Source organism: Panicum virgatum, chromosome 2N (assembly GCF_016808335.1).
Source record: "Panicum virgatum strain AP13 chromosome 2N, P.virgatum_v5, whole genome shotgun sequence".
Classification (NCBI taxonomy): domain Eukaryota; kingdom Viridiplantae; phylum Streptophyta; class Magnoliopsida; order Poales; family Poaceae; genus Panicum; species Panicum virgatum.
This window is the reverse complement of record NC_053146.1, coordinates 29733948-29745995: the sequence shown is the minus strand read 5'-3', so window position 1 is coordinate 29745995 and position 12048 is coordinate 29733948.

Here is a 12048-nt window from a genome sequence, read left to right as displayed (position 1 = left end):
TTGAGTTCTCATTAGAAGTTTTTGCCACCTATATCACTATATGGGCAAATCAACTATTACAAATAATTCTTATAACAAATTTTTATCACCCGGAGCAACGCAACACTGCAATTATGAATTAACATTCCAAGTTCAAAAATAGGCTTACAGCCTGACTCGCATAAAATGGTCTCGCTTATGGAAAACCTGATGCTTTCGCAATTGTTTCATGTGAAAATAGAACAAGGACACAAATGGAGATGGCATCTCATATGCAGAGCACATCTCACATTCCGTTTAGCTTTCCGTGTGAGAACGGAAAATAATGTGAAAGTGTAAACGAGATTGCAAGTAGACAAATGAAATCAAGCAACAACCAGAGAGCCTTTCATTGATCTTTCTGTATGTACATATACATGACGAACAGATGCCACCAACAGGCATCACTCACGCACACTCCATGGCAACCGTTCGAGACCGAACGGGCGCCTGGTAACTGCCTCCCTGACCAACGTGTCAAGGATGAGGGCAAACGAATATATAATTCGTAACACTTCCCCTTGGCCGAATCATTCTTTAGATCAATGAACTTTCATTATTCCTCAAAAACCCAGTGAGAAAAAAAGAGGAATATTTCCTTCCGATGATTACTCCATTAACTCAATGAGTTTAATAGAATAATCGATGTCTTCTGTATTTCCATAAAAATCCCTGTGGGGAAAACTAGAAATACTGACATATACTTGTGTTAACATTGGCTCATTAAAAACCTTTACTGCGAAAATCCCATGGGAAAACTCATAAAGGGAAAAAGAGTACAATGTGATGCGTTCTAACAAGGCATACCATTTGGGGTATCTCCCCCTGAATCTAGCAAATCCCGAAGTCTTCTCATACCAATACCTCGAACACATTTCTCAAATGTTGAAGCAGGTAAGGACTTTGTGAATAAATCAGCAAGATTATCACAAGACTTCATTTGCAAGATGTTTATCTCACCATGTTAGAGTTCATGAGGATAAAACAACTTAGGAGCAATATGCTTCGTGATGTTGCTCTTTATGTAGCCTATTTGCATCTGAGTAACACAAGTAGCATTATCCTCATAGATAATGGTAGGTGATTCCATAACACCCATACCACATGACCATTGTATGTGGTTAATCATTCTGCGAAGCCATACACACTCCCGTGATGCTTCATAAAGTGCAATTATCTTAGAATGATTTGTGGAAGTTGCCACTAATGTCTGTTTAGACGATTTCCAAGAAATGACAGTTCCACCATGTAAGAAAATGAATCATGTCTGCGATCTGGCATTATGGGGATCAGATAAATAGCCAGCATCAGTGTATCCAACCAACATAGGATCTTGGTTTTTCTGATAGAACAAACCCAAGTCCTTTGTGCCATTCAGGTATCTGAGGATCTGCTTCCCTCCTACCCAATGATGTTTCGTCGGAGCCGCATTATGTCTTGCAAGTAAATTCACCGCGAAAGCAATATCAGGCCTGGTGCTATTCGCGAGATACATAAGTGCTCCAATGAGGCTGAGATATGAGAATTTCGACCCCAGTATCTCTTTGCCCTCGTCCCGTGGTCGAAAAATGTCTTTTTCGAGATCAATCGATCTTACTACCATGGGAGCCTTGGCTGGATATGACTCCATATTGAATTCCTCCAATATTTTCTAGATATATGCAGACTGGTGCACTAGAATTCCTGAATGAAGGTGCTCAATTTGCAATCCAATGCAAAATTTGGTTTTACCCAAATCCTTCATCTCAAACTCTGTCTTAAGATGATTGCAAGCTTCATCAATATTCTGTGTATTACCAATATGTTGATATCATCAACATACAAAGATATGATACAAAATCCTGACGAGGATCATTTGATGAAGACACACGTGCAATCATCACTGTTTGAGTAATCTTTTTGCATAAGATACTCACTCAGTCGGTTGTACCACGTTCGTCCCGACTACTTAAGGCCATATAAAGACTTTTTTAGTTTTACACAATACATGTTGCGATTCGCACCCTGATTCGGTATAGAAAATCCCATCGGGAACTTTCATGTAAATATCCGAATCAAGTGACCCATACAGATATGTGGTCACTACGTCCATCAACTGCATAGATAGACGTTTTTGTACTTCCAAAGATATAAGATATCGGAACATAATTCCACTCATAACTGGAGAATAAGTTTCATTAAAATCAACTCCGAGTCTCTGCGTAAAACCCTTGTGCTACTAGCCTTGCTTTGTATCTCACCACCTCATTGTTTTCATTCTGTTTCCGAACGAAAACCCATTTAAAACCCACAGGAAAGGTTTTAGGAGGTGTAGGTATCACTGATGAGAATACCTCTCTCTTAGCAAGCGAGGCTAACTCCGCATCAATTGCCTCCTTCCATATATCCCAATCTGAGCGCCTCTTGCACTCTGCCATGGACTTAGGTTCTGGGTCTTTATGGAGGTTCTCAGCAATTGATTCGGAGAAGTATATGTCGACAACTGTAGCCTTACGATCATATGTCTCTCCAGTATCAAGATAATTTATGGAAATTTCTTGTCCTCCCTTCGACGGTTCGTCATTTCCCAATACGACCCCCTCAGGGTGTTCTGAAGTCCCAGCATCAGAAAAGGTGTGCACTGTTGATGCGGGATGTGGAATTTTTCTATCCACTTCAGTTCTCTCAACTGACTGTTGAGTCATATTTGCTAGTCTAGAAGGGGTATCCTTCTCTTTCCTATTGCGCTTACGAGAAGCCGCACCTGCAGTAATTGCCGTACTTCTTCCACTCTTCCCAGAGGAAGGAATGGTACCTCTATTCTTTCTGGCACATTCCTAGCAGGTATATACGACTTTGTGACGTCTTTACCAGTAGTAAATTGGTCTGGCAGATTATTTGCAATATTTTGCAAATTCAGAATCCTTAGAACTTGCAGTTCTGATTCCTAAGTACGAGGATCCTCATTGGCGATGCCCCTTGCATCCCAGTTTATTTCCTGGCTTTCAGTGTGGTACTTGAATTCTCCCCCTAAAGCCGGAAAATGATCTTCATTGAAGATACTATCAGCGAACCGGGCCGTGATCAAATCCCCAGTCAGGGACTCCAGGTATTTTATGATCGACGGAGATACAAATCCCAGATAGATCCCCAATTTCCTATAAGGCCCCATCGATATTCGCTTGGGTGGTGAAATCGGTACGTATACAACGCAACCGAATTTCCGCAGATGGGAAATACTTGGAGGATCACCTCGGACCATTTGCAGCGGGGAAGCTATATGATATGCAATTGGGCCAAGTTGTATCAAGTCTGCAGTGTGCAAAACTGCATGACCCCAACACTTTGTTGGAAGATTACAACCTTGCAATATTGGTCTAGCAATAAGCTTAATCCTCTTGATTAGAGCTTCTGCCAATCCATTCTATGAGTGAACATATGGAACCGAACAACTGATTTGGTCCACATATATCACCTTGGATACGATCAAGGAATTTGAGAGGCTCTTCCTTAATTTTGAGATACGACGGTCTCAAAATTAATTCCCAAGTAGCACATGAAGTGTACATGATATCCGAAGATTATGAGAACTTAGCACTACTCAAATCATGACCAATAGAATTGCCTATGATTTTCCTTGTCATCCCAACTCCAGGATGCCCAAATTGATCATGCCAAACTTGGAATGCATCGACATTTTGGAAAATCACCTTCTATGCAACATATGGTACGGGCTTTATGTACAATCCAGACAAAAGAAATAGCACCATTTCAAGTGTCTCGTTGCCTAATCTGTTGTCCTTGGTGAATAAGAGGAACTCCTCCTTATTCTCTTCATGTGTCTCAACATGAATACCATGACAACGGATGTCTTTGTAGCTTAGGAGGGTACGAGTCGCATCAGGATATAACAATGCTTCTTCGATTGTTATCTGTGTACCCATAGGGAGTATAATAGTGGCTCGTCCAGAACCCACTATCATAGCATCGCTTCCAGCGATGGTTAAAATATTTCCTCCTCCCATGGTGAGAGTCTAAAAATATTTTATTTTCCTAAGCACAATATTTGATGAACAACTATCATCGGGAACATCTCTTCCTCCATCGGATCGACTCCTGTAGAAAATCTATATAATTTGCTGAATTTGAAAATAAAAACTCATGCAAATATATAGAAACACTTACAAATGTCATAGATATTGTAAACAGAGTGCTAGTACAAACCAAAGTAAGGACAACATCATGTCACAATATTACAAGCCTTGCAAATCTAATTATACGAATTCATAACAAATAGGATAATTAATCTAGTTGAGGTCCCCGAAGATGTCGTTGGACTCGTACTCCACGATCATCTTATCGTCACCCAAAGAAGTCTCCCCCTGATGGGGAATCTTGGTCTCACTTGGTCCCGCTCCAGTGGACCCCAGGGCCGAAGTGCCTCCCTCATGCTCATGAGTGACGAAGTGTGCTTCATACTTCTTGCCTTGAGCGTTCTGCCCATGGCCCGTGGACTTCTGATATAGATCCACCAGATGTTGAGGGGTCTTGCATTTCTTAGCAAAGTGATCGTAACAATCACACTTGAAGAAAGCCTTGTTGTTGTTGTTACTTTTGGGCTTAGAAATGCCTTTCCCCTTGTTGTTGAAGTTTCCCCGAGGCCTACAGAACTTCTTCCGCTTTCCACCAGAATAGTTTCTAGGGTGGCTGCTAGAGCCATCCCTCCTAGTCCTTTGAGTGACATGCACTTCAGGCAGAGGGGCAGTACCCGGAGGGCGCAACTGTGAGTTCTAAACAGTGAGCTCATGATTTTTCTCTACCTGACGCAAAGTCTAAATCAAATTTGCGTAGACTGTGAAACCCTTCTCACAGTACTACTGAGTTATGAGTCACTCTGATGGAAGCATTGTTGACAATGTCTTCTCAATCTTTTCTAGATCAGAGGGCTCCTTCTCACAGAACTTGAGTTTTCGGCTTATCTTATGAACAGCATGATTGTATGCATCCACAGATTTGAAATCCTGGACGCGCAACTGGTTCCCCTCATAGGAAGCCTCAGAAAAGACAATTTTCTTTTGATGTTCATACCTTTGCTTCAAGGAGTCCCACAAGTTCAGTGGGTCCATCTCAAATATGTACTCAGACTTCAAGTCTGGGAGAATATGGTTCCTTATAATATATAAGGCTCCATACTTCACTGTTTCAGGTATAGGTGGATCATTTGTACCAAGTGGAGTCAAACACTAGTACAGTCCACGGGTCCACACTAACCTTGATGTACGTCGCCCATTGAGGAAAGTTTGACCCATCGAGTGCGAGAACCTCGAACTCTTTGGCGGCCATTTTTCCTACAAAATCCAATGCCAAATATATAAATATTTGGCATAAACAATGCAATTATGCGAATTCAATGAACTTGAATTCCAGCAATAAATTCCAATGCGAATTCAATAAACTTGAATTCCAGCAACAAATTCTCAACCCGATTTAGAATAATTGAGACGGCAATCATCAGCATAGAGTAGACCTTATAACTCAAAATTCAAAATTGGATACGCACGTTGAGGAGAGTCACTATGCAGAACATAGTGTAGATTCCGCAGTAGTATAGAGATACTACCTTGTGTATGACCAATTTGAAAATGAATCAAGGTAATCTCTAATTTGATGTAAGCCATTGCGAATTCAATCTTCAAATTGAATTCATGGTAATCACCAAAAATGGTCTAGACCCTCTGTCCAAATTCTATGTTGGAATCTCACTTGGGAATAGTCACTATGTAAAAACATAGCGTAGATTCCTCCTCTGTATGACCAACATCTAAGAAAATGGAACAATTATTCCAAAAATTTGAGAATAAACATATTGCATTGTATGAAGCATACTAAAAATGGACCATAACGATAATTTGCAATGTAATATTAAAATGACATGGCAATGAACCAAAACTTGAGTACAAACACATATTTACAATCACATATGACCAGCATGAATAGTACTTTAATGAAAAACTAAAACAAAGTACTGCAGAAGTGAAAATAACAGAAATAAACAAAGGTAACTTGGGCTGCCAGCTTCTTAGGCCTGCCAGCCAAGCGCCGGCCTGCAAGCAACACTATGGCCCGCTCGTAGTGCAGGCCCACCATTGGCTACAGGGCGGGAACCGGCCTGCTGGCCTGCTTGCCGAATTGCTGGCCTGCTCGCCGAATCGCCGGCCTTCGCAGCAGCGCCGGCCCGCTCGCACGCGCGGCCTGCTTGCCGCGTGCCAGCCCACCAGCCGCGTGCCGGCTCGCCAGTGGCCTTCCTGCTTGTTGGCGCTCCTTAAGTACCCATTTTTACTATATGATTAGGAGTTGTTTTGGTAAATTCTTCGGGATGATTCATGTACTAACCCACCACTTGGCACCCGAACTTGACCATTTTCGATTTTGTCCTGGATTTTGGAGCATGTTACATTTTGATAGGAAATTGGACAATTTCGGAGATGTTTTGACGCATGGTTACAACTGGGCTAAGATGAGGAATAAGAGGAAGATTCAACACGCAAAAGATGGGACCAAAAGGGGCCAGAAAGGGCCCTGGCTGGCCGGCCTAGCCCTTTTCGGAGCCCAATCGATCTCGGTTTTCTTCAGCACGAAGTATGCGTCAACCCTCATCTATGTTTTACCAAAACCACCGACCATATATGCCTATAAATACCCCGAAGCCACCGTCAAAGAGGGGGCATCTAGAGATCGCAGAGAGGAAGCATCCAGAGACGAGGTTCAGAGATCCATTCGAGTTAGACACAAGAGAAAGGCGACACCGGAGGCCTCATCGTCCCTCGGCACCGCTGCAAGTTGGAGGACAGCAAGGGATCCATCCCTTGCCGGAGATTTCATCACCATGATCGACTACACTTCGCTTAGATTCATGGGGTAAAGTCCTCGTTTGTTCATGGAGTTGTAAGGAGATCTTGAGTTGTAATTGCCGAATCCTTTATGATATTGATCTATCACGATTCTTGTTGATGATGTTTTGATGCCTAATAGTTCACGACTTGGCTTTGGGTTTGCTTTGCTCTTGCATGGTTTACTTAGATTACATCAACTATTGTGTTTTTGTTGATTCGTTACCGATTATCCTCGTGTAGTGACAGTATGTGGGAGGGAAAGGTTTTGATCTTGGAACACACCTTTGGTTGATTAGATATGTTCTTCATTGCTTGGTGATTACATCACTAGTGATCCTAGACCCTATGGACAAATGCTCTTCATATCTTGTGCACACATCTATCATTGCTCACTAGTCTAGATTAGATTAGATTGGTTAGATTAGATTAGATCTATTTCACACTCAAACACTCAATATAGATCTTTTACCAACATCATTAGTGCTTAGTTAAGCATAGTAATACACTTGTTCCGTGGATTGATAAACCTTGGGGGAATACCCTAAGGGAAAAGCTACACGATCCGTGAGCTTGCGGTACGTAAATTGGCGCTTTAAGAAGCGTCAACAAGCTTTTCTGGCGCCGTTGCTGGGAAACAAGCGATTTTGCTACGTTTAACTTTGTATTAATTTTGTTGGTTACTAACACATAACCTTTTTCCTAGAAAATTTTTGTTTTTGTTTTTGTTTTGATTGTCTAGATGGGCCATCGCATTCAACATATGGAGGAAGGAGAAAAATCACTAAGGGATTATGCAAGCCCGCGATCAGAGGACTTCGACATGCAAAAATCAGATTCGGTGTTGCGAGCCACCGAGTACGAGATCAAGCCTCAAATCATCAAGATGGCGGCGGCAAACCCCTTTAGAGGAGATGAGACGGACAACCCATATAGACATATCAAGTGGTTCACAATGCTATGCAACACGGTACAACAAGACGGAGTTCCTGCTAGCTTGGTTTAGATGGAATCTTTTCCCATACTCACTTGTAGAAGAAGCGAGAAGATGGTTTGCACTTGCATCCTTCGAGGTAAAAGGAAATTGGGATGATTTGATGAAGAAATTTTGTGAGCGGTTCTTTCTGTTAAGCAAGGTTCAACATATTCGGAAGCAAGTGATCAACTTCGCGCAAGGAGAAGAAGAAGGGATAGATCAAGCATGGGATAGATTCAATGGATTGATTGAACAAGGACCGAAGCTCGGATTTTCCGGTGAAGTACTCTTGCATACCTTTTACTTTTCCCTAACCCCCGAGTGCATGCAATTTGTTCAAATGTGTGCATGAGGAGATCTCATGGAGAAAACACTCACGGAAGCCGCCCAACTCCTACAAAAAATCAGCAAGGGTGCGGCCATGCGAAGAGATTGGTCAGATTAGATCTATTTCACACTCAAACACTGAATATAGATCTTTTACCAACATCATTAGTGCTTAGTTAAGCATAGTAATACACTTGTTCCGTGGATTGATAAACCTTGGGGGAATACTCTAAGGGAAAAGCTACACAATCTGTGTGCTTGCGGTATGTAAATTGGCGCTTTAAGAAGCGTCAACAGAGCTGTGCACCGGCCTACCATCTTTGGACGGCCCGTTAGGGGCGCACCGGCCCGAGCCGGTATAGGAGCAGGCATTAGTGATGAACCCTAACCGGTCTCCAGCCCCCAAACACACGGTGCCGCTGCTTCTTTTGCAACCGCCGCCACTCCATGTCGCCGGATCCACCGCGCCACCGGCCAGATTAGCCGTTCCGCCACCCGGATCTGGTGATCCGGTGGCCAAGCGGCGCCTTCCCGCACCCCTCTCCCCTCCCCCACCCTGAAGATGTTCACCGCCGCCCCTCAAACCCCCTCCTCATCGGAGGATGATGCGGGCGGTGTAGGCGGGGTCGCTAGGGCAGGGTCGAGTGTGGTCGCGTAGCCGGAGTCCCCTGTGTTGGAGGAGAAGAGCGACTCCCTGCAGCGTTCAACCCTTGTGCCTTGGCCCACAGGGCCGGTAGGATGGGCGAAGGAGATGCGACGAAGGAGAATGATGGCCTCACGGCGGCGCCAACCTCTGACCTCGAGTTTGGCATGGTGACGGCATACGGCCGCCCCTTCTTGCCGGCAAGGAAGACGTAGAACAGAGCCATCAATCGGTTCCATGGACGGTGAGCGTCTCGGCATGTACCTTGCGTCGAGTCGAAACCGATTTCCCGTCAACGGAGTTCGAGTTTTCTCTGTTCTGTTCTTCTCTTCTTCTTCTTCTGGATTTAGCCTTTCTCAGTGGCAAAGCAAGTGCCAATAACGTGTGAAAGTGTAAACGAGATTGCAAGTAGATAAATGAAATCAAGCAACAACCAGAGAGTCTTTAATTGATCTTTCTGTATGTATATATACATGACGAACATATGCCACCAATAGGCATCACTCACGCACACTCCATGGCAACCGTTCGGGACCGAACGGGCGCCTGGTAACTGCCTCCCTCGAAGAAGGGTTGTTAAGATGTATAAGATTCAGTGGAAGTATCACACTGAAGAAGAAGCCACTTGGGAGACTGAGAATTATCTAAATCAGAATTTTCCTGGTTTTCTCGATTCTGCCCAAGGTACTTGCACTCTCCTGCACTTAGTTGTTTATCTGAATCTCGGGGCAAGATTCTTTTTAAAGGGGTAGGCTGTGACACCCTAGGTGTTTGAAAGTCAATAATAGGTAAATTCAAACAATGAGTTGAATTAATATGAAGCCAAGCTTTTATTTAAATCACCAAAGAGGCAAAATAAATTCAAATTCAAACACTGAGACTAATTTGTGAGAGCAAATAAAGAAGGTTCTAACCACATTTCTTGTCCAAATCATCTCACAAGAATATTGTACACAAAAATGTGGTACATTTAGTCACATGAGCTGAATGGGAAGTGGGCCCAAACTCCACCCAAATAAACAAATTAAATCAATCATTTTAAGGAGCTTTTGAATCTCTTAAAATAACTCACAAACCGTTGGCCAAATGAAAAAGTGTCTGAAACGAAAGTTGTAGAACTCAAAAAACTGAACAAAAATGGTATACAAAAGTTTTTCATTTGAGTCCATCTTGAAGGAGAAAAATTGAGTTTACAGCAGCACCCGGCTTTTCCCTCTATTTACGAAAATGCCCTTGAGTCCATCTCCCTCCTACGCCGACGGCGGCAGCAGCAGCACCCTGCCTACGCCGGCGCCAGCAACACCTAGCAGGCCACTTGGCCGCGCCCCTGGTTTGCATGAACCCGCTCCCTTCTGGTGCTACCTAAGCTTGACACGCGCCTGCGCAAGCTCGCAGCTTGCCACGCCATTGACGCCGTGGTTGAGATCCTGCTGTTGCGTCGTCCGTCCTCCGGCCAGATGAACCTCCCCCGGGTGCAGCACATGTTCCCCAGCTCGACCTTCCCCTGGCGCACCTGGTTTTCCCCCTCCCCTAAGCAACCGCTTGCCACGCGCCCTGCCTGCTGTCCGCTCGCCACGGCGCTAGCCATCGCTGGTCGAGTGCTGCTTCTTCCTGTGCCCTCCTCTAACCAGCCCCTCCCACTCATTCCTTCGCCGAGAAGCAACTTCGCCTCTCGCTCTCCACTCCAGACCCCTGAACCGAGGCCCATCTTCCTCCCTGCACCCAGAACCATGCCGCCCGCCATGGCCATCGGCTCCTAGGAGCTCGCTGTGGACCTCCGACCTCCGGCCATCCTCCTCCTGAGCTGAGCCCCGGAACGGATTCCCCTCGACTACAGGAAGCTCCCCAGCCCGGCCTCACCCTTTCTTCCTCGCCGGAGCCAAGCTCCTCCTCGCCGGAGATCTGCTCCACGCCGGCGAGCCACTTCCCGGCCTTCTCCCTGCGTCCCAAGACCACCCAAAGGTAGCTCTTGAGCCCCTCTCCCTTTTACTATAAGAGGCCCTAGCCGCCGGCGACCGGAATCGCAGGATTCCAGCCGGCCGTCGCCCCTGTACGCCTCCCCTGTTCTAAAGTCCGGCCAGGGACTTGGTTGCGAAAGAAAAACATATTTCAGGGACCTGAATGAAATAGTTCAAGAACTTCTTTAGATCCAAAGCTGCGAACTTGTAAACTCCATATAAAATCGTAGAAAAATCAGACAAATGCAAACTAAATTGTTCTGAAATCCTTAGAACAAGAACTACAACTTTTTTTACAGTCACATTTTCAGATTATGATTCTATTTTAATCCATAAATAAAGTTAGTTTAAATAGCACATAAATGTTCAAGAAGTTCTACTCAGTATCTGTTAATGATTTTTGGCTGGTAAATACTTTGTGCTATGTTTAGCATGGTGTAAAATTTTGAGCTCCAGATAACAAATGTAACTAGATGAAACTTTGCTCTTTTCTAGATCTACTAGTGAAATTTGAATATTATTCCTAGCAGTTTCACGTGAGTAATGTACATGAAACTTTTTCTGTGTGCTTAGCATACTATGTGAACACTACTATCTACTCCCTCCGTCCCTAAATAATTGTCACTTTCGCTTCCCAAGAAATAACTTTGTTTAATTTTATATAAAAAAATATTAACATTTATGATACATAATTAATATCATTAGATAGATCTTTTAATCTAGTTTTTTAACAAATTTATTTGGAGATACAAATGTTGCACTTTTTTCTACAAATTGAGTTAAACTTGTGGCACGCACACCGACGGCGACACTTAAAAAGGGGCAGAGGGAGTAGGTTTGAACATTTTTAGATTTGTGTAGCTAGAGTTATGATTTAATCCTTAGAAATAGCATTATATCATGATAAATAGTTATTGCATCTGGAAAAATCTGAAAATTTTAAAATTACTTAATTTTGAGTAGATGAACCTGCATGCCAAGTTTGAGGGTCAAATGTTGAGTAGAATCTAAGATATTAATTACTCTTGATATCACCTTGCTTAGTTTGTCATTTTTGCTCTGGTCTTTATACTAAATGTTTATAGTTGAAAGTAGGACAGAATAACCTTATAGATATTTAGATGCTGTACAAAAAGTTTGAACATGTTTACTTAACAGAAACTAGCTGGAATATTTATGCATGTTTTTAAATGAGTAAATGCATTACTGAAGTTGTAAATTGTTTTAAGTGCTGAAATGTTTTCTGTAGCTTACTCA